The sequence below is a fragment of the Octodon degus genome, unplaced genomic scaffold (assembly GCF_000260255.1).
Source record: "Octodon degus isolate 3935 unplaced genomic scaffold, OctDeg1.0 scaffold00196, whole genome shotgun sequence".
In the NCBI taxonomy this organism is placed as follows: domain Eukaryota; kingdom Metazoa; phylum Chordata; class Mammalia; order Rodentia; family Octodontidae; genus Octodon; species Octodon degus.
This window is the reverse complement of record NW_004524772.1, coordinates 855,162-879,469: the sequence shown is the minus strand read 5'-3', so window position 1 is coordinate 879,469 and position 24,308 is coordinate 855,162. Positions and strand designations below refer to the sequence as shown.

At 38.6% G+C, this 24,308-nt stretch overlaps 1 pseudogene; it reads left to right on the top strand.

Annotated features, from left to right (window-relative positions):
• Positions 1 to 1,149: 1,149 nt before the first annotated feature.
• LOC101565460 lies at positions 1,150 to 20,611 on the top strand (annotated as a pseudogene).
• Positions 20,612 to 24,308: the final 3,697 nt, after the last annotated feature.

The following is a 24,308-nucleotide window of genomic DNA, read 5'->3' as shown; positions in this document are numbered from 1 at the left end:
CCGCCCAGCGCCCTTCAACGGGACCCTCGCGGGCGGCCTTGTAGGGGCGTCGCCTTCTTTCCCTCCTCACCACCCGGGGAAGGACGGGGAAGCCCACGGCGACCCCGGCAAAGCTACAAGGCTCGGCTAGACGCGCACGCATGGCCTTCGCCCTGTCAGAGACCCGGGCGCACAATCGCGGGAACTCTGGGGTGCACCCGGGCCTGGTAGGCAGACGCGTGAAACTCGGAGGGCGGGAGGTGCAGCGGCGGGCGGATGTGCAAACTGCGCGTCGGTGCCCCACTTTGCTCTTGAGCGCCTGCCTCCCACAGCCCTCACCCCCGACGCGTCCTCCGCGCGCAGCCCCGGCCTCCTCGGGAAACTCCTGCAGCTGTTTTAACCATTGAAAGCGGCCCTACAGGACCAGCGAGAGAGTGTGTGAAGCCATTAGGGCTGACTAGGTAATTATGATAAGAAGTTACCTAATTAGCAACCTGGCCCGAGCCCAGGAAAGCCAGGAGGGGGCGGGGAAGCTGGTGATTTAGTGATCTCATTTTCGCACTTGAGAACTTTCCATCAATTTAGGGTTTTTAGACTCTGGCCACGTTTTGTTACTAATAATAAATTCTAAAAATTATTAATATGTCTATCGCAAGATAAAAAGCAGTTGTCCTCTTGTCATTGTGTTTGTGACATGAAGACTGATAAAATGAAAATCACCTTTACTGAGATTGTGTTAAAAGCAGGTCTTTGGGATATGTGCCTTAAATACCTCCTTTCCTTTCCGACAGCACCGGGCGCAGCTGCTGAAGCTCTGTGGCTACCACATGAGAAGAAGGCTGCCATAGGCGGCTTCAGGAAACAGCTTCCGGGCCACGAAGGAGCTGTGCAAAAGCCAGTGGACTTTTAAATATAGAAAGGGACGTTCAAGATCTCGGTGCAAGGTTGTTTTGTTTTCAAACAAGAGGATGGGGAAAAAGCAGCCCCAGTAGGGCTCAGACCTGGAGAAGAGACTCTGGACTTGGGATATGGCTCAGTGGAGGTCACACCCACATTGCTTCACAAACACTTGGTGAATTCCTCCCACGTGCCAGATGTCTTCAGGGCTGAGGTTCCCATAAGACATGGTGCTCAACTTTAAGAAATTCACAGCGAGGCAGAGAGCTAGGCATGAGTGAAGATGTGGAAAGCAGCGTCCTGAGTCTGGCGAAGGAAGCAGCTAGCTCCCCGCGAGGAGGCGCTGGAGGTAGAGATTTCAGGGTAAGCTCTGAAGGAGCAGGGAGAGAAAGCCAGCAAGCGTGGTGGGGGAGGGCGGACATTCCCCCCAGAGGTGAGTGAAGAGCTTAAGCAAGTGCCAAAGTCCTCCGTGTGTCCTGGGGACTGGGAGAAGTTAGGCGTGGTCTGACACAGAAGCAAGCAAGGCTAGGCCACAGCAGCCTTTGGGGCCCAGACAGCCAGATCTTTCCCAAAGGGCAAGGGTGTTGGGGCATTATTAGATGTCTGGAGCAAGGAAAAGGCTCAAGACTTTTAAGCACCGTCAGATTTGGTGTTTTAGAAAGTTTCCTCGTAGAGCCTGGCATAGTGACATGGAGGCGCTGGCACAGGAGGAGGCTTAGCAGGATTGGGAGACTGAGGCAAAAGGACTGTTGCAAGTTCAAGACCATCCTGCTTCAAGTTACAAAGTGAGCTCAACTGAGCTCAAGGCCAGACTGAACTACATAGTTAGAACTTGTGTCAAAAAAAGACAACAAAAAAAGAGAAGAAAAAGGAAAAAAAAAAAAAAAGAAAAGAAAAAGGAAAAGCAAGCAAGCTTCCTCTGATACTTCTGTGGGAGACAGATAGGAGAGAGAACAGAGGTTTATTTCAGGAGGAAAAAATGAGATCTGAGGAAAGCAGCAGAAGTGCCATTTGGGAGGCTGGGCAGTTCCTGAGATATTTAGGGAAATTTCAGGAGACCAGGACTGGTGGTGCATGGAGTGTGGAGAGGAGGAGGGGCCTAGCTGGGCCCTAGTTTTCTGTCTTCAGTGACAGGCCATGCAATGGTGCCATCAGCAAGAAACAACTAGAAAGGTAGGTTGAGGAGGAGCACATTGAGGCCTGTGGCACATTTGTTGGGTTGGGGGTGTTTATGTGGTACCCGGATGTAGCACTGTGTAGATAGCCAGAGGGGCCAGTGGGGGGAGAGGTCCACAAAGAAGGGCCCACCAGGATTCTGGGGATTGGCACCACCAGCAGAGGAGAAAGGCAGACAGGAAGAGCAGACTAGAGATGGAGCATGGCAGCATGATGTAGATGTGGAGAGAGAAAGAGGAGCTTACAGAAGGATGAAGACCAGAGAGGGAGGAGGAAAGTGAAGAGTGAGAAGAGTTGAAGAAGCCCATGGAAGATGCAACTGGTGGCCCAGCTGGATCAAAGTGACCAGACTGAAAGGTGGCTGCTGCTGCTTAGAGAAAATCTCAGTGATTCTGACCTACATGAGGGCAGTCGTGATGGGGGAACCAGATACTAGCAGAGAGAAAGTGGGACTCATTCACCTCCCAGTTAAGCCATGACAGGGGGCTGAATGAGGTATGAGGAAAGCATGTTTGTAGTAGTCGTAGGTTTATTTGGTTTTCCTATGTGAGTCACCTGGTCTGGACTTCATGATGAGGAGGAGAAACAGGTGGAGAGGGATCCCTGAAGGCCAAGAAGAGTGGCCAACTGTATCCCACCCTACATTTCATGAGGATAGTGGAGAGTTCAAATAAACCTGCAATTGGCATATGGCTTAAAATTGCCATTTGAAAGAAAACATTCTGAAGGCATTAGAGTGAATTGTCATTAATCCAGTCTCTTCACCATAGACTAGTGTCTGTGGAAGACATTCCGGAAGAATTCTGTGAAGTATATTTTTAATGAAATTTCCTACAACTGTTTGTTTTTAATATCAGTATTTGTATGTATCAGTATGTTCTGACTTCTCAAAAACTGTGCCACTGATGAAGCCAGTGTATATTTATTATGTGTTTCCAATATGTCCTGAGAGACTTGGCCAATATGCTATAATGGACAAACTCATGCATTATTTAGCTAAAATTATATTTAATTCTAGATTCTCACAATTATTTGCTTTAAGACAAAACTTCTCTGAGCATCAGTGTTTTAAAAGTGGAACAAATTACAGCTGACTTACAAATGTTTTATGAGGTTTGAGTAGCATAATGTTCAAGTGTTTGGCATGAGGTATTTACTTATTTATGTCAAACTTACTGCTAAAGTATAATATTCATAAATATTGAGTACATTGGGAAAAAAAAGCCCTAAATGATTGTAAAATTAGGGCTGGCGAAATAGCTCAGCAGTCTAAGCACCTGCTTAGACAAATACAGGGACTGGGGTTCCATCCTAGGTACCACATGCCTCACCAGCCCTGCCCCTGGTGCAGTGAGCTGGCCACTGTGACCAGGGATGGTGGTGCACACCTGTAATCCTTGTGCCAGGGAGGCTGGAAACAGGAGGATCATTATGAGTCTGAGCTGCATAGTGAAATCCTGGACCAAATACATTTTAAAAAAAGAAAGATTGTAAAATTAAGTATATAATTTAAGTCTGTTTAGGAGAACTCCAGTTTGAACCTTAAGCCCACAGTTCTCAAAGTGTAATCAATAAGCCCCTGGGGATTCTCATGCTTGCTTTCAGGGGAGGTCGCCAAGACCGTAGCTGTTTTCATATTAATTGTGAGATATCAATTTGTTTTTTCCCCCTGTTTGACATTTGTACTAATAATGCAAAAACAATAGTGGGAAAAGTGGTTTGTACCTTAGCATGATCAAGCACAGAGCCAAGCCACTCTCAGAGTTGGTTTTTTTCCTCTGCCACCAATGTCAGTTCCACTTAAGGTTGCCTTTGATGAGACAATAAAAATTATTCATTTAATTAAATTTCAGCCCTTGATAATAACTTCTTAATAATCTTTTTTTTCTCCACCATATTCTGTGTGGCAAAATGGAAAACACATAAAGCTCTCCTGTTGTACACTTGAACATGTACAGTGTTTATTCTGAACTAAAACACTAGGGTAATTGAGTTGAGAGCTAAACCATCTGGTTTTTTCAGGAAATATATTTTTACTTGAAAGAACAACTGACAAACTATGGTAATTCAGACTTGATGGAATGTTGGCCCACAATTTTTTTAAATGAGTGCAATGAGGCTGTTGCTTCAAGGTAAACAACGAGGGACATTTATGTGCAGTGAAAAAAATTGAGATGAATTTATAGTTCATGTATCTGCCACCATAAGCGTTACAGTTTTCTTTTCTAATAAGACTGTGATCCTTTTTGGTAATATGGTTTAGAATTATACAACGAAATGTATCAACATTGTGCAGATTTGCATAATATAGTGAGCAATATTTTCCAAATGTTAATAGTGCATGACGTTATAACATCATGTGTGAGTGAAAGATTCATTCATGGTAAAATGTAGACCAGGAGATTTTAATGTAGCCCGGTGTGAAACTTTAGCTGATGTAGCTTTGTGTTCCACACTGCAGATATAAGGTTTAAGAAACTTACCACTTGTTGAGTTTTAGTGGAACCCTGAAGAAGAAGAACATCCAAAATTTGAAAAAGTTATTAAAATAATTCAATTTTTAAACTGCATGTGTACAAAACCGGAATTTCCTCATTGACTTCAAACAAAACAACAAATTGAAACAGATTGAATGCAGAAGTGATATGGGAAGCCAGCTGTCTTCTATTAAGGCAGACATTAAAGAGATTTACAAAAATGTAACACAATGCCACTTTTCTCACTAAATTATTTTCTCTGGAAAGGAAAATACAATTGTTAACATGTAGTAGGTTCACAGTAGTTGTTTTGAGATAGTAAATGTTTTGAAGATATCTCTTGTAACTTATAATATATTTAAGATGGATAAAAATAACATCAAATATGGAACTCTTTGGAGTCCTCAGCCATTTTTAAGGCAATAAAATGCTTCTGACAGCCTCTGTCAGATGAAATCAACCTAATTATGAAAATTAACTAAGAGATCGCCACTAACATCACAATATTCTGTCTGTAGATTGGCTGTCATTAGCTAAATTGTATTGGTATAAGATGTTTCTATTTTATCTCAATGTAAACTTAATTCTATAGAATGTCATAGTCACCATCTGCCCTATGAGGACTGGGACAAAAGACTGGTGGAAACAAGCCTATCAATAAATCGAGAAGCTCAGACAAAGCAGCGTCCTCTGCGTGCCATGTGAGCACCTTTTCTCCGTCTGTTCAGTATCAATCCCTGTCCTAACCCTCTCTCTCCATGGCATGAGTTGTTAAAAGTTCAAGAAATAGAACTCTGGCATTCTTTTAAGATGAATGATTTTCTCTAATTTGATGACTTGTACACATAAACAATGATGACAAGCCCCTGTTTCCTTTCATTCCTCCTGAGCACATTTAGTCATTTAATAAATATTTGTTGAGCAGCTATTACATAGCAGGTCCTGTGCCAGCAACTGAGAATGAAGGACTAAGAGAAGCCCTTGTTTTGAGGAGCCTGAAGTTCAGTGGAGAATGTGATCATACGAGAATTAATGAGGCATTGTGCAAGTCCAAGAGAAGCAGCCTCAGGAAAGGACAGTGAAAGAAGGTAACATTTAGGATCAGGAATGTAGCTCACTGGTCTAGCATGCACAAGGTCCTGGCTCAATTCCCCATACTGAAAAAAAAAACAAACAAACAAACAAAAAAAAAAAAACAACCCTAGCAATCCAAAGGATAGGTCAGCACCTGCAGTTGATGGGTGGCAGTGGATGGCACAGTGGGACACAGCACAACTGTAATTCAACATTCTGGGAGGCCGAGGCAGGATGATTGTAAATTTGAGCACAGCCCAGGTAATGCAGTGATGTAGTGAGAGACCCTTTCTCAAAACTTTAAATAAATAAATAGGACAGCAGTGTGGACTAAATGGGGGCTTAAAAGCAGAAGAAACAGGATAGACCTTGACATAATCAGAGACCCCTGAAAAATTAACTATTACCGTAGAAAATAACCTATCTTTCAACAGGAAGATAAGATCAAAACATTTTTCTTGAGCTTTTGTTTGAGTAAAATGTTTTTAAATCATCATAGTATATGTAAATATATGCATATAATTTGATATATTTAATTTGGTAATTAAAAATCTAATTTGATTATTAAAGTCACCAGGTTGACAAGAAAAGATTAAAATGCTCTGGTAGTTGCACATTGTGTCAACTTGGCTGAATCCCCTCAGTCAGTTCCAGGTGTGCCCCCTAACTTGAAGTTGGGCAGAGCCCAACCTGGGGTGCTATTGGTTCCACCCCAGAGCATGATTGGGCCCATCATCGGATGTGATTGGTTCCACCCTAGGGAGGATGGGCTGCCCCAGAGTGACTAAGCACAAAAAGTGTATGTAAAGGAGCTGAGGAAGGCTTCCTCTCGCTGCCCTGCCCCGTTTCCTTGTAGAAGTCGGGGTCTTCCGAGGAGGTTGATCTTCACAGCCCTGCTGGTCTTCGCAGTCAGTGTAGAAGGGAGAGGCTTGATGGGTGCTGTAGCTGCTGCTCCTCCTCTGCTCTTCATTGTTTTCTGCCACCATGAACTGTTGTTGTTTGCACTGGAGCCAGTGGAAGCCTCTACAAACTGTGAGCTAAATAAATCATTCTTTCCTTCATTTTGAGTGTCGGGCGTTTGTCCCAGCAATGAGTAAAAAGTAACTAAGACAGATGCTGTAAAAAATCCAAATGCAATGTGCATGGATTCCCCAAAACTGATTCAGCACATCTTCAAATCATTGAAAAGGTTCACTTTCTTCAAGGTTCTGAGCACAGTGCCTTGTGTGAAATGTTCACTGCAAAGAAATGGATGGCACAGTGTCTGTCAGGAGAAGTCTGTAAGGTGAGATTAGACATTTTCTTTTCTTCCTTCAGCCACTGCAATAATAGACAGTAAGCGCCTCCTACCTTGTAGACCTAGAAGATGCAGTATGAGAGACAGGTGTGCCTTCCCTCAGAAAGCACAAAGAGGAACAGTAATGTGTTAGTTAGCTTTCAGACATCACTCCCAGGATGAGCTATCAAGCAGTAATCATAAGTAATAAGACTTAAAAGGTGTAACTTAGCTACCATTGGAAGAATTTGAGTTTGTGGGGAAGAAGACAAGAGCATCAAAATCAGAGCTGGTACTCAGGAAACAGTCGCAGGAAGGAACTAACCAGGTACATTGGTGAGGCAGCTGGGATGGATCTTGTTGATGGAATTTCCAGCAGAGGGTTTTGGATACATAGGTTAGGTAGACTAGAGACACCATGTTAGAAAAAGATGGGCTTCATTCTCTGGGGAATGGGTACATAGGTAAATGGAAAAAGCCATAAAGCAAGTGAAACTGCCCCACTTAAGAACACTGGAAGTTTGTAAAAGAGTAATTCTTTTCACTGCAGTTACTGGGTTCTGCTTAAATAAAACCTTATTTGTTTCACTTCAAAGAATATACAAACCCATTCATCCCATTTCCTATGAACATTTTTCTTAATGTATTACATACTATCAATTATGTGATAGAAACACTCAAGTGTTTTTAGTGTTAATTTAAAATGCATTTCCTGAGAGCTTCTAATGTTTTAGAATGAACTAGACAGTGGACTATCAGCCTGTGGGGGCCCACCGTGGTCCAGGCTATTTAACCGAGTCAGCATGCCTCACTGTTTTCAATACCCTGAAGTATATGAATGACAGGGTGTTGGAGACAGCACAAGTCTAAGCTAGCAGCATGTTACAAGGGCACTCAGGCTATGTGCAAAACACACACACACACATACACACACACACACACACACACACTGAGAAAAATACTGGGCCAGTGTAGACTATAAAGAGTGCTGAAATAAACAGGGATGGGCTTGTATCCTTAGATAGAACAGGGAGTCTGGGACTGTGTGATAAACAAGTTCCTATAATTTGGGTTCATTTAATAATTGCCTTATTTTCTTCATGCCACAGCTTATTCAGGCACAGCTAAAGAAGAAAACGCTTTCATTTGAGCAGTTTGGCCCAGGCTCCTTGCAGTTACATGCCAGTGATATCATACTGCCTTAAGGCCACACAGACACAAAGCCTAGTTATTTCTTAAATGTTGTGAATCTGAATGGACTCAGATGTAGTGGAAAGAACACAGGCTTCTGGGCCAGAAGTCTTGGGTACAGATACTTACATGGCCATTTTATAATTTTAGGACTGTGTGAACTTGGAAAGTTATTTTTCTGAAGTTCTGCTTTCTCACCTGCAAAATGGGGACCATGAAATTTTCCCTGTAGGATTATTGTCAAGATTAAACCATTTTTAGTATGTAAAATGCCTGTTGTGTAATAAGTACTAAATCACTGCCAGTTCTTCTTATTCATCAGATTTAGTGTCTCTTAAAATACAAAAAACATTTGCCTTGACCTAACCAGAATATCATTTGCAAATGAAAACCAAAAATGAATAGAATCATTCAAAGCCCATTCATTACGGTGGCCAAAATCATTAATTCCAGGTTTGACAAAAGGCTCCAAATCTGATATTCTTTTCTTTATAAATTTGATCTAATGCATATCTAAAAAAATTAAGTGAAAGAGTCATCAGTATTTACTTTTTACAAAAGGGAAAACTGAGGCGGAGGTACACAAGTGGATGAGCCAGAGTCAGAACCCTCTTTGGGTCATTCCTCTGATTTTAACCAATGTAGGTGACCTGTGATATTGCTTGGAGCCCTTCTGGTACAGCCTCATTTTTGTATTACAGATCCTGTTCTTTCAGATTTGTCTTTTTCTTCTTGATGCTGTCATATTAATAGGATTTTTTTAAAAATAAATTTTACCACAGAATTTGATTTGGTGGATCAGCTCTTTTTTTGGTACCTGTAAGAGCAAATTTAACGACATGTACCGTTTTCACAAAAGTGATCCCATTCATCAATTCTACCCACAAATCTCTGAGGTCACAAGTATAGAAGATTAAGTCAGAGGGAGGTGGAATAGTCCAAACTGATTTAGCAGCTTGAGTCTTCCCTTTTATTTGAAAGCCATTTGAATGCTGTCAGTGACAGAGTATGAGTCCTTTCCTAGAGACATTTTAAAAAACTTGCTTGTCTATGAGCACCATTGTGGATAACAGACCTCATATAATTATAAAAAATATTAACATGCACAGCTTATATAAAGTAGGCAGGTGGTAAAGTATTTATACTTTTGATTCAACCAGCTTGTTACAAGTAAGTTATTTAGAGTTTATTCAGTTAAAAAGACATCTTTGTATTAACTTGTAGCTGATTCACCACTGCTATTTCTTGTTGGCTTCCTGAGTGCCTGCTATTCTTACCATGCTCCTCAACCCTTGAGAGTCTCTCCAGTAAGTATTACTTGATTCCTATTGGAATGTGGCAACTGAAGGCTACATAGTTCTTATCAAGAAGAAACTTAAACCCAGGGCTATGCTTTTAGCTTCTATACTTCCTCTTTCCCTTTAGGAATGGGTTTAAGGTGGACTCTTATAAATGTGAAGAATGATCTAAATAGATAAATAGCAAGTGAAGTCTGGTCATGTAAACATTCATTGTTAATGATTTTCTGGTAGTTTGGCATATAAAAGGTTTTTCTTTGAGAAAATAAAACATTTCTTTAATAGGACAATAGGACAGAATTATTTCAAAGTTACATTAAGCTTTCTAGTATGTTATCAGATTCAAATATATTAAATTTTTGTTGGATTAAGCCAATTGACATTGGATTCTTTTACATTTCTGCTTTTAAATAATACAACTAGGAAAGAAATGTGTTAATATTTACTTCATTGTGCCAAATTAGATTCTGTTATAAGATCAGATCAAATTTAAGTCACTAACCTATAAAATTCAAAATCTGTATGTGGAAAATAAACAGGATTGTGCTTTCATTTCCTGAGAGTAACTTCTTAACTCTATTAAGCTCTGTTGAAGTAAAAATTGCATTATGTTGAGCTATTTAGAAGGGGTAGAGCCACTTCTTTCTGGATAATAAATTGTAATTGAATCACTGATTTTGGGAAAACAGTTTCCATACCAATTCAGTCTTATGTGACTTGGAAAACTCTTGTTGTTATAAAGAAAAAGAATAGATTTTCCCTAGTAAGCTTAGATTTATCTACCTCTTTGTTTCTTCTGTTTAATCCTAATATGTGATTTTCTCTTCAAAGAGCTTTGAATTTTTTTGTTTCCTAGTCTTTCATCAGCATCTTTTTACATTTTGAAAGCAATAAATTTTCATGAATGTGACAATCATGGTATTTTATCATTTCCACCTCCCAAACTTAAATCCCTTAGTGAAAATTTAAGGAATTCTTATTTTTAAATAAATTTTAGTTTTAGCGGTTGGACATTTCTCTGCAATTAGAAGTAACAGGGCACACTATTAGAGGAGAAAGAATGAATAATAAAAGCAGTGGGTAATAAGAGATGGAAAGAAGACTGAACAGAAGATCACACCTAAAGACTTAAAATAGTGATGAGAGAATAGAGACAGGTAGCAAAATCCTTAGGGCTAAGGATGGAGACAGAAGATACAAGAAATGAAGAAGGCAGGAAGGGGGGAAATAGATATGATTAAAATGGCATATGTACACATAGCAATTCCCCAGGATAATCATAATTGCTATGTATTACAAGGATATGTCAGTAGTATCTACATACATGTGGAAAAAATAAAAGGGCAAGAAAATACAGAAGCAGAATGGAGGGCTCAGCAGGTGCAAGAGAAAAAGGGTGCCATCTACCTATAAGTGGTACCAGGAAAGGGAGGTTCTCTGATATGGGAAGTCATGAGAGAAATGGGAAAAGCAGAAGAGAAAATGCTTCTTAACTTTATATTAGGGTATTTATGTGGCAGTAAGACCAATATTTGTCTTATGATGCACAATGACATTGACTGAAGGGTAGAGTAACATACTTTGTGAATTATGGTCTTACTACCAGTTAAGAAATCTTCAAAGTGTTGATTAATTTTAATGGACAAATTAAGTGAAAGGAAAGATGACAGAAAGATAAAGCAGGGAGGATCTGGAGGCAAGAAAGGTCCTTAAAGTAATAAGAGATAAAGTAAATTGGTTTTCGTATTTGTACCAAGTGGAATATGAACCAATTTGCCTTAAAGCAGACATTCCCAAAAGATTGCCATATTTAAATACAGTTTCCTCTAGTACTTATTTGATTGATTTGTTTAACTTTAGAATATATTTTTACTAAATAGCTTATTTTAAAAGGAAATTAACAACCTAAGCAGTAATATCTGTTTCATTTGCTGGTTATGATTTTTCCCCTCATACATGGAAATAAAATTCCTAATTTCATATGTACTATGGAGTAATATCTGGTTTTTTTGTAGGCATGGGGAGTGAGCTACTCCTGAGCTAGGGGGATTGCAGGAGGGCTCATATCTGGTCTCCCACAGGGCTGATAGCCCCTGAAAAATTTAGGGAGGCAAAATAAAATGGAGTAGTGAATCATGGGCCCTCGACCAAGAAGAAAGCAGGGCTGAGTAAAAGTCCCCTTGAGGCGGTGAGAACAGTGTGCATTGTCACTCTCCCATTTTTTGTGCTCTTAAAACCTAGTCCAGATTTTGAGAGTGAAGAGTTAGGCTCTACCTCTAATGGGAAGAGCTGCAAAGTTGTGACTGCTTTTAATCTTCCATACCTGGTATAGTCACCTACTCAAAAGCCACCAAAGAGTCAGCATTACAATTCAAAAACAGCAATAATAATTTAGAATAGCACTTGTACATTCTTTTGACTGTACTTTACAGAATTAGGTAGGATAGAAAAGGGAGAGCTACACTTTTGTTTTAACTCACTTTCATGCTGGGATGCTGACCCTTGTAGATCCTACCTGACACATATGCACAATTACATAGACTCACACACTCAACAGTCTTGTGCAGATTTCTTGCACTGTCCTGTTCAAATGAAGTAGGTAACAGTTTTTATAATATGAAAACAAGGAGAGTTGAATTAAAGGCCAATTTAGTTTATTTTAACCTAAAGAAAACAAATGTCTTGTTTTTATATAGAATCCCTCAGTGGGCAAAGCAAGCAAACAAACAATTCAATGATTTCAAAGGTATTTTCACTTCAAAGTAGAAATGGAAAAAGGACTTATAACTCAGTTAATTTTTAAGAATTTGAGTTAAGTAATGCGATATTTTTGATACTTCTAGTATGATACTGATATATCAAAAACATTGGACAGAATACTGTGTTGATATTCTATGAGAAAATATTTAAGACACTACAAGTTCACTGGACTTCATAAAGCAACAACTCACTTCACAGTTTTTAGTTCATTATTAGGGTTTGAGGTTTTTTCCCCATTTGGTTTTTCAAAGTCTAAACATGAATGGGATTTCCTTTGGAATTTTATATACTATTTTATGCTCAATGTTAAGCTCTTTTACTCCATTGTGACACACTTCTGCCTACTCTGCCGGATTGCGTGGGGCATGAACTTCGTGAAACTCGTGTCTGCTTTGCCAGCTGCTTCCGGTCAGGCCCTTCTAGCCAGGGCCCTGAGGGAGGATGTGGGGCTGGGGAGGGAGTGCATTCCCTCTTGAGGGCTTCCTGTTTGATTCCATCCCCCACCTTTGCTTCCTGTTCCTAGCTATCTTTCTGTACTTTCTTACTTGGCAATGGCAGTGACTCATTGTACACTTTTTCTAAGCTTTAGACAACCTCATTGCCACCCCTCAGAGTAAAGAGTAATAATTTATCAGTGTGTTCTCCTCAGAGGTTGGAATCTCTTCCATAGATCAAAGACAGAAGCTCTAAGGTAATGATGCTAGAACCTCAGAGGACAGGGTTTCAACTCCACAGAGCCCCTTCAAGCTGGTAACTCTAACTTCCAAGTTTTAACAATTTCACATTTTCCTTTTGAATTCTACCCCAGTGGTTGTTATGTCTTTCCAGTTGCTACCATTGTGAATTATTAGTGTTCTCTTTTTGCTTTTTAGTTCTTTGATACCAGTTATATTAACTTTCTCTGTTCAGAATAATAGATACATATTCTATCTTATGAGTGGGCCATGATGGATATATAGATATATATTATTTCATATATGAAATAAGTTCAAATTTTTAGGTTGGGTCCATTTTGTGAAATAAATTTTGTTAATAAAATGCTTAATGAGTTGATCAAACAAGAAAATTTAATGCCAAGCTTTCCCAACATCTTCCAAAAAAAAAAAAAAAAAAAAAAAAAAGAGAGAGAGAGAAGACAGAACACTTCCAAATTCATTTTACCAGGCTAATATTCCCCTGATATATAAGCCTGACAGTCACACTCCAAGAAAAGAAAATTATAGGAAATAACCCTAATGAACACAAGAAAAATGCTTCACCAAACACTAGCAAGTTCAAGAGCAAACTGAAAGAATCATACACAAGATCAGGAGGGATTTATAGTTTGAATACATTCTGGATATCTATTGTTTAGCATGGGGATTACAGTAAATAATTATGTAATTTGTACTTAAATATTTCTAAGAGATTTGATCTTATACACCAAAAAAGTATATAAAATGATGGGAATGTTAGTGATTTAGCTTCATTTAATTATTTAACAATGTATACACATATTAAAGCATCATTTTGTACATTGTAAGCATATACGATTTTTGTTTATTAATTATACCTTAATAAATTTGTGGGAAAAATATGACTAAAAATAACAAAGGTGATGAAATAATAACATAAAATTAATCTTGATCAATTTAAGTGCATTTTTAGATGTTTCAGATGTATCTACTGGAAGGTCCTAATGAAACAACTTATAATTTTTTAAAAAATTGTGTTTACCCTTATTTATTTGAAGTATAAAACATTCTTCTCCACCAAAAAAGACTTACTAATATTAAAATCACATATTAAATATTAAAGTAGACTTTTTACCTCAGGATTTGGTAGAGCTTTGTTATATTGCCACTTTTAATTAATCTGCTCAATATGCTCATTAAGATGATGAGAAATAAATGTCACACATATAAACCAGGCAAAGATTCAAGCAAAGAAAGCAGAAATCCAGATATACCATTTAAGTGCAAGTAAGTTAAATACATGCATGTAGAAGAAAAATATTTGCTTTCAGTGACTACAGCTTCGGATAGAATGTGTGAGAATAGGGACCATTTAGTTATTCAGGTTCTGAGTAGACGATGTAGTGTTGTGGGGCCTTCAGGGGCCCTCTGTTCCCTGAGGGGATTACATGCTGAAAATGATAGCTTTTTCAGACCTGGGACAGAATCTTTCTCCAACTGAGTAACTCTTAATAGTAAACACAGCTAATAGTGCAAGTAGGCCAACTGTAGATGCCATTCCTGGGTGTTGCTGATTTCAAAGGTGTGAAGTAGAGCCTTAGGCTGGGGAAGGTGTGGAGGGGGTAGTGGGAAAGTCTTATAAAATGTTACATAACAGCTTGTATATAACCAGAAGATCTATGGAGGACAAATAAGAAAGGATCAGGTCTGTTGTCCCTAGGGACTATACCCAAGGATGTAGGGCACAGGCATGGGAGACTTGCCTTCACAGCCTTCACAGTGGATACACTTTTTGAACTACACTTTTTGAATTTTGTGTGATAAATTAGACCTTAGATTAAAAACAAGCCTCTGCTTTCAATTCCATTGTGCTTTCCTTCATATCCTACTTCACTGGGTCTGATTAGGACCACAAAATAAACTGAGTACAAAGGAAAACTTGCCCATGCAACACATGGTATGCTGTGCACTATACAACCTTCTAGGTCAGGTAGAAAGCTTGCTGCAGCTGAAAAACTCTAAAGACAAAAATGTAGACCCAAAACTCCATGCTACATGAAATAAGAGAATACATATTAAATAATGATAGTCTAGGTTTTTATTCTTCATACCAATTATTTGGTATCTTCACTAAGGATTACGTACAATGCATAGGCATTGTCACAGTTTTAAAGATGAAAATATTAAGATGCAGAAAGCTCATATAACTAATAGATTAGGTTAGAAAAACAGTAAGGCTTTCAAGTTGTTTGCCCTAATGTGCACTGTTTTTAAAAGACACCAGGCTACTTGCTCTAGTGGTCGAAAGAAGTGCACTGTGGGGGTTCAAAGGAGAGACAAGTATTATGAAGATTCTATTACTGATGAATGTAAGCATTGTTAGAGATGTCTAAGGAAAATGTTATGAATGTTTAAAAGGGGAAACAACCTTGGTCTCCATAACATGAGTTAAACTTGGCTTCATTAAAAAAAAAAACTACAGTGAAAAATATACACTGAAGAATTACTAAGGACTTGAAATACAGAATAGATGTTTACAAATGTTTAGATGACTAGCTGGTAACTGTAACATAAACTATATTTCAAAAATACTTGACCCTTCCGATTAAATTATTAGGTCACAGTGTTATGGGCATTACCAAGATGCTAGTTTCTAAAGTCCCTCAGGAAGGGCAGTGAAAAAAGGAAATGATCCCCCATAATCTGCTCAGTGAATGAGTGTAAGGTGTCAAGAAAGAAATAAAGAAAGCAGAAGAGGCCCTCTCCTATTTCCTAATGTTCCATTTTGTTTTGGCTGAGATCTGTTTTGTTACAGTAACTGTTTATTGCTGGACTGTGATTTGAAAGCTCAACACTATCAAGTCCTATGGTAACACCAAAGTAACATTTCATTTTTCTGTAACTGCCAGCTCTAAGTTCAAGGGTAAATTTAGGTTGGTTGAATGGCAGGAACAGAATTCAAGCCAGCATACATCCCCTTTCTTCAGTCAAACGCTTTCCAAAGTCTGCTCCCTTGGCATTCAGATCCTTTGAAATGCATTGGGGAGTGTAAAAATAGCAAAGATTAAATTACCTGAAATATCTATGCATGGGCTTTATCGGTTATAAATGTTGAGGCTTCAGATTTCTTTAACACATATGTGCATATATTTATTATATTATTTATAATATTATATACGTGTATATACATTATTTACAACATCAACTAAAATGTACATTATTTAAACACATTTTTCTTGTTGTAAGACTTGGACAGTTGGAGCCAGTCTTAGCATGTTTCTCATACAGAAGATAGATAGATGGTTGACACTATCAAGGTATAATGCATGGATGGAAGACAGGATCCTATTAACTATGTGGGAGCTCTGCCAGCGTGTGTTGGGATGGCTGTGAAGGGGAATCCACTGTATTACCTGAGACTTCTTTCTCTGCCCTTGTAAGATGAAGAAATTGAGCTGGGCCAGCTCATGCTAGTTACATACTGAGCACTCTCTGATTATCTCTTCTACTCTTCATTTCTATTATGTGGTTAGCTGTGTTGGACATTTAAAAAGGCTCTATTTTATGTGAATCTGTAAACTGAAATAAAAAAAACTCACTTCAATTTGTGAATGACTAGAGTTGTTCAGCACAACATAAAGTGATTTCTCCAATAGTTCAATATAATCTATGATAAATCAATTCTCCAATATAAAAGTTACAGTGCATACCTATATAAATGGATGAATGTACAAACTTTGCTCTGACCAGTCCATTTATTCTTAGGGTTAATTCCCAGAAGATGACCTGAATATTATGAGATGGGAATCTATATACACTTGTCCATTTATGTATGTATGAAAATATAATTTCATAGAATTGTTTCTCCATTCTGTGATGTGACTTATGTACATGACCATGTTACTGATGTGCTTAGATATTATTGCTATCTTATGCACACATGGTAAAAAAAATCTGTCCAACCAATCACTGAAGGCCTCTTTCTCCCTAGTACATTAAGCTTGATTTCTTTTAAAAACTGATCATATATTATATACATTATTGAGCACCCATCTTTCCCATAGTTTTTGCTGTCTGCCAGATCCTACTACTAAGGACTATAGCTACACGTTCAGGTAGATACAGTTCCAGTACATTAATTAACGACAGGTATATAAATAGGCAAAATCAGTTAAGTAGGATCTATAAAGTGGAGATACATAAAATGAATACTAGACTCAAGTGCAGTGATTGATATTCTGGAGGCAGGCATGTGTAAAATCAAGGATTTAGTAGATGAGAAACAGTTAGTCTTACAAAGGGTCTGTGAATTGAAAATAAGAGTGATTAAAACAGAGGAAACAGCATACGTCAAGACTCATAGGGGGAACAGTCCATAGCACATTGGAAAAGCTCAAGCTAAAAGACCTAGACCGTTGTGTTTGAAGAAGGTGCATATATAGTTAGTCAGGGTGAGAATCCTACCAATTAACTTCTATTTTCAGAAATCTCATGTGTATTCTCAGGACCATTGCCTTAACCATCTTGTGTATATAAATGTATGGTTTTGTCCCTGCCATGTTTCCTAGCTTTTCTCCTTGCCCTCTTTTCCTTGTTTAATCCTTAAGTTCTCACCTTCCATTTAGTTGTGTTATACCTTTCAATTTTTATTTCTTCTTTTGAGTTCTTACACTAGAGATTATATGATATTTACACATGTGGGTCTGGTTTATTTCATTTATGAATTCAATGAGAAAGAAGATTTATACCAATGGTTTTTATACAAGATATCATGTATGCATCTTGTACTGTGAATAGCTACTACTAAGACAACAATATGCAATGTATTAACTATTGTAACACAGATACAAAATGGACATTCATCTGTATACCCTTTTTTCGTTAAGTTCTATTATTTGAATATTATAGGTGTGTTAACTCAGCAAAATATTCTGAAAGAGTCCAGTAGCCCATAATAGTATTGGGTAGATATATAGTTACATTCTCTTAATGAATAGAGTGATTTGTTCTAGTGGTGTTTGTAGATCGGATATCATGTCCACATCTTGTACAGCAATTAACCACTAGGAAGAATGTATACAATGTGTTAATTATTGAAACTGTCCTACCAATTTGATTTGAAACTGTCTCATTGCTATTTGTCTATCAATAAGATTATGGGGGAAAATTTTAAAAAAAAACAAATGCAGAAATGACAAATAGAATTGCCACAGAAAGAAAATAGGCAAGAGTTATTCTAGAATGCTTTTTATCCACTCAGAATTGGTAGAATGAAATAAAATCCCACCAAAAATGATTACACTCATTTTAACTACAATTCAAAATATCTAAGCCCTATTGTGTAGTATGTATTGTCCAGTTTCCATAAGAGCCATGTTATGAAGATGGAAATAATATTTGATAAAATGAAAGATCTTGAAAATCATTTCTCAGAAAAAAGGTCTAGCAGACATCTTAACTTTGCCTTACAAATAAGAAACGTAAATATCCAATGTGGTGGTAGCACATTTGCTCATATATGGCTTTTAATATAAACATCCTGTATTAAATTATGACTAATTTTTTGTTGTGTATCTAATTGATATAGTACTGCCAAGTGTATTATTAATGTAATGCCCAGATCCTCTGAGTGCCTTGTTCACTTTACTTATGCACATCAAACTTATGTGGAAGCTTGCAGATTTGTTACTCAGGAACAAGTTCTCTGGCCCTAGGCACTACTGAAAATCAGTGTATCTCCTATGATTCAGTATGTCTAAGTGAACTGCCATGTCTGACTCTGGAAATTTCCTTTTAAAGTTTGACTACTATAAAAAAAATAAAATAAAATAAACATTACACCTATTGCATGATAAAAATAATAATTATTGTAACTGTCCTACTAACTTTTTTTGAAACTGTCTCATTGCTATTTCTTTCTCAATAAAATTAATTAAAAATAAAAATATGCAAATACCAAAGAAAAAGAAGAAGGTGCAGCTATGTGAGACAAGAAGAGTGAGGAGAATCCAGTTTATGCACAACAGTACAGCTGGGCTCTATCCTGAAGGTTGTTAGCCTGATTGAAGTGTTCAAACAGGGGAATAATCTTGTTTTTATTTGTCCAATTTATTTTATCTGCAGAGTGAAAAATGAATTACCAGAAAGCAAGACTGGAGGCAGAGGGATAAGCTACAAGAGCGTGGCTAACATCCAGGTGAAGAATTACAGCAGCGCTAACCAGAGTAGTAGGAAAGAGTGGACAAGAGGGAGCACATTCAAGGGCTTCACAGATATTTGCCTTGGCTTAAAATATGTAGACCAAAGGAAAGGGACAATGAAGGAAGATCCTCCGGCTTCTCATTCGGGAAGCATGATGGGTAGTATCACATTTCAGTAAAATGAGGAGCAAAATATTAGCACCAGATTAGGATGGAAGGGATGAATTAGTTTTAACACACACTGTACTTTGGATACATATGGACTATTCAAAAACAAATGGCTCGGCCATCTTGTGGGAAGAGCTGAAGCAGGCGCTCTTGGCTCGGCGCAGCCCGCTGCAATCCGAAGAGGAACGCACCGCAGAGCCAACAACACGCCTGGGCACCTGCAGGAGGGCTTCGGCTGCGTGCTCATCAACCGATTCGACCAGTTATTTGACGACGAATCGGACCCCTTGGAAGTGCTGAAGGCAGCAGAGAGAAAAAAAAAAGGGGGGGGCCTGCAGGGCGGCGTTGGGGGCCCCAGGGCCAAGTGCTGGGCTCGGGCCGAGGCTCAGAGCAGCTCCAGCGCGGGGGCCCCAGCTGTGCAAGGAGCCCAGAAGGACCGTAAGAGCTCGCTGCCGCCCAGCGTCCGCTGACTAGCAAGAAAGAGGAGGCGCAGCTGCCGGTGATGCTGAAGAAAGACGGAATAAGATGCGTCGGAAGAAGACCTGATCAACAGCTTCAGGGGAAGGGAAAGTAATCCATGGGAGACCGGAACGGCGACCACCTTGTGAAAGACGATTTGAAAAACCACTTGAAGAAAAGCGTGAAGGAGGAGAGTTTTCAGTTGATAGACCCATTACTGCCTGGCCTATTAGAGGACGTGGTGGCCTTGGAAGAGGGCGACGTGGCCGTGGCCGCGGCATGAGCAGAGGAGACAGGTTTGATGCTCGTGGCAAGCGTGAATTTGACAGGCATAGCGCAAGCGATAGATCTTCCTTTTCACATTACAGTGGCCTGCAGCATGAGGACAGATGAGGAGGCAGCGGGACTCACCACTGGGGAGCTGTCCAAGACGAGTTACCTGACTTTAATCAATCAAATGTGATTGAGGAGACACCTGAAGGTGAAGAGCGCCCTGTGGCGGACACTGAAAAGAAAGAACGAAGTTGAGGAGGTTAAGGAAGAGGTCCCGAAGAGATGACTGTGCATGAGTGGAAGGCGATCCAAAATAAAGACTGGGCGAAAGTAGGATTTAATATCCAGAAACCAAAGGTGCTGATGGGCCGTGGAACAAGGGATTTGTTCTTCATAAATCAAAGAGCAGAGAGGCTCATTCTGAAGACGCTGTGATGGACCACCACTTCCGGAAGTCTGCAAATGATATCACATCTCAGCTGGAGATCAACTTTGGAGACCTCAGCTGCCCCGACGGGGTGGTAGGGGAGGGCGAGACGGACGTGGGTGTGGGGGGCGTCCGAATCGTGGCAGCAGGACTGACAAGTCAAGTGCTTCTGCTCCGGATGTGGACAACACCAGTGGCCTTTCCAGTTCTGCCCTAACTGGATGCCTGGGGACGCTGGATAGCTCAGTGGACCCTCGTGTTCAAAGCTTTGTGCGTGCTTAAGGATCCCAAACAACTAAAAAATTTAAAAAAGGAAAAAAAAAAAAAAGACTGTCATTCACACCATTCACACTATTCACACCTAATGGCTGAATTGTATCTGTTTTGAAAATGAACTTCTTTTGCTACACATATATGTTAACAAATATGATAGTCACTTTCATATTTACAAATGTATTGACAGCAGGGATGTTTTCATAATTCTCAGAGATTATGCATTCTTCATGAATAATTTTGTATTGCTGCTTGCATATATGCATTTCTAAACTTGACATATAGGTGTGAACAGTGTGTACCAGTTTTAAAAAAAATGGCTACCTAGCTGTATTATGTTTCTTTTTTTGTGTGCAGGGTCTCACTACGCATCTTGGACTCTTAGTGAACCTCCTGGTTTGTGCCTCCTTAGTGCTGAGATTACAGGCATGCACCACCACACCTGGACTCCATCGCCACCAGCTCAGCATGCCTGGGCAGGCCCGGCGCAGCATGCCTTGCCAGCGATCGAGAACCCTGGCCCCTGTGCTTACCTAAGCAAACGCTTAGCCCACTGAGCTATATCACTGGCCTTTGTATTATGTTTCTGTAAATCTCAGAAGAAAAATTTGGGGTGAAGATAAAACAGACATACAAATTTCATCAGCCTAATGGTATCTGAAGCTGTGGCTTATGAAAACGTGTGCAAAGTTAGAACAGAAGTTGGCTAAAGACAGAATACTGACAAAGTCAACCTTTTAAGAGATGAGTCAGAACATTAAAAAGATATCCAGGAACACAAAGTCAGAGAAGCTGAAAGGAAGATAGTGATTTAAAGAGGAAAGAATGGTATGGGTTGATGTAGAGAAGTCAGATACAGGGAGTTCTGAGAAATGTCCACTGGATTAAGAAGGCGAGTCAGTGGTGTCCCTTATGGAAACAATTTCACTTGAGTGCTGAGGATGGAAGCCAGACTACAAGGACCAAAAACTACTGGAAGCTGTAACTGTGCTGAAAACCATTTCAAGAAGTTTGGCTATTAAGTTTGGCGAGATAGGGTAAGAGTTGAAAGAAATGTACCAGGTCAAAAATGTTTTAGAAGACATTTGAACATGTTTATATGCTAGTAGAAAGCCAATAAAGATAAGAGAACAGTGGGAGGAGGTTCCTCAAGAGATGGGAAGGAAGATAAAGGGTCCCATTCTCTGATGATCTCAGCCTCTCCCAGGAAAACGCAGTCCTGCAGGTCACAGAAGGAAAGCTCCAAGCAGACAGTGTGATGGGATCCCAGCTCTCTTCCACTGTGGAGGAGAAAAACATATGCAAATACTTCTATTACTCAGCAGAAACTGATAAGTAACAAGAAAGACATTAAGTCAAAGGCAGATTAAAGACTAAAAATGCTTTTGATTGGTGATAGAGTAGAATCTTACCAAGTGGTAAAGTTAAGATGTGTCTTGAAGTACAATGGGAACTTTGAGATTCAAGTCTTGAATAATAAGAGTATAGTTTCAGCAACAGGAGAGTGTCAATAAAGTGAGATGGTCACTAGGGAACTATGAATAGGTAATATTTGAATAAGATATGATATGTGGGATTATAGCTGGTACCTCTCAAAATGTAGGTTGGGGCTATTATTGAGGGAAGCCATGCATATCAGACCAAGGCGTCTGAATTTATTTCCAGCACACAATAGGAAGTTATAGAAGACTTTTTAATATTTAAAAAGTGGAACATAAGGTAACAAGGAAGGTATGACAGCATATCTTCCTCCTCCAAAAAATGACACAGAAAATGTAAGCCATTATTGGATATTGGCTGATGAAAGAAGGGATGACCATATGGCAGAGCGAAAAAGGAAGCATGGACTATCAATCTCACAATGGAACCAAGGGCCTGCACTGTCTGGGGCTTCCCATTAAATGATGTGAGCAGCCAGTTCCTAAGCTTTGGTTCTAGGTCTTTTGTTCAGGCAGCATATCTACACTGTTCTCATTTCTGTAATGTGCTTCCCAGTGGTCCTCTAGTCCACAAATTGAGTTGTCCAGGTTTAAGACTGGAAAATGAATTTCAAGACTTTTCAAAGGACAAAGATTTTATAAGTAAAATTTACAGAGTGTGAGTGACTTGTGTACTTGATCTTAAATCAAAACCTAATGTTTTAAACTTCAGTTTTACAAATGACTTAAAGGAAAATGTTACATTCTGTGTGATTTTTTGAGAACCTTAGTTCATTTGCAAAATTGTGCTAAATAAATAGTGAAGGAAGGCTATTTACTCTCAAAACTTTATAACATCTTTTGTTCGTTTGTGAGGTCTCTGTCAAAGGACTTCAAAAAAGTATTACAATTATTCCAATTTAATTTAAATTTTTCCCTCAGCTTTAACAGAACAACAACAAAAGAACCATGCCATTTTTAATGGCATCATGGTGAACAATTTTTGTCTTTTTCAGATACATATTACTTGGCTTTCACTTATTACCCCCAAAACTGCTCAGCGGCTGAGTGACTTTTCTCTATAATGTATGGCAGAAGCTTGTCATTAAGTTGAAGGACTGAAGCTTCCAACTAAAATGTTTTTCCATTGCATCATAAGTTTACTTCTTCAGTATTGTATCCCTGAACGATAATGTCAATATTTAATTCCAAAATCATATTTAGTTCTAAAGCATAGAATGCCATAATAAGCTACATCAATACTTACACATATATTAGTCATAAACATTATAATAAGAAAACAAAGAGTACTCAAGAAGCTGTGATAAGTACACCAAACTAATGGCAAACTATAAAATAATTTCAATTAACAAAGAAATTTGTGTACTTATGATAGCAACAGCAAACAGGAATGGAATGAGGTTTGCAACCCCACTGCACCACAGGCATCAGGCAATAGGCAAAGGTGCAGCTTAAATGCAGTTGTGTGTTCTAGACAAGAATGTGTGAAAACACAATGACATTGTTACCTTGAGAACTCGACAGAAAGGTGGAAAGACACTCATATTTAATCTTTGTATATCTTTTTCCACAACTGAAGTTTTTATTTTAATTGCGCATTTTTGTTTAGAGTTTTATTTAAACTTCTGTGAATTTTTATTTCTGACTTACTACACAAAGGATTCGGATTTAAATTTAAAAAAAAAAAAGGTATTCTCATTAAAACTGAAACAAACAAAAATAAACGTAACTAAATTCTTAATACTGTGAAAATACTTTCAGAATATGGTCACATGACATGCAGTTCCAATGTTAATATCATTTATATAGAATGAAAAAAAGGTAAGCCAAGGGAAATAAACTGTCACTTTTTGCTGTAATTTTGATTGGGGAAGTTTTTGTAATGGGGCCTCATTATCCTTGTTCTCCTGAAACAATAGTTCCATCTAGTGGACATTTTACTTAGATAAAATATTTTATTGTAAATACTGAAGCTTTTTTCTTTCACTACAAGTCCTCTTTAAAGGAAAAAAAAAAAAAAAGAAAGAAAGAAAAAGAAAAAGAAACAAAAACAACTTCATCAGAATAGCAGAGATAATTTGTTTAAAATATGAAGTATACAATAAACAAGACAGAAATCAAATGAATAAACTGAAGAAAAAGAAATATTTGCCTAAAAATTGAAACACTTCATATATTTAGGAATGGGCTAGAAATTTAGTAAAAACTTGGCTAAAATATTTGTAAAACATTGTTAAAATTTTATTACATAGGAAGTCAAGGTAGAC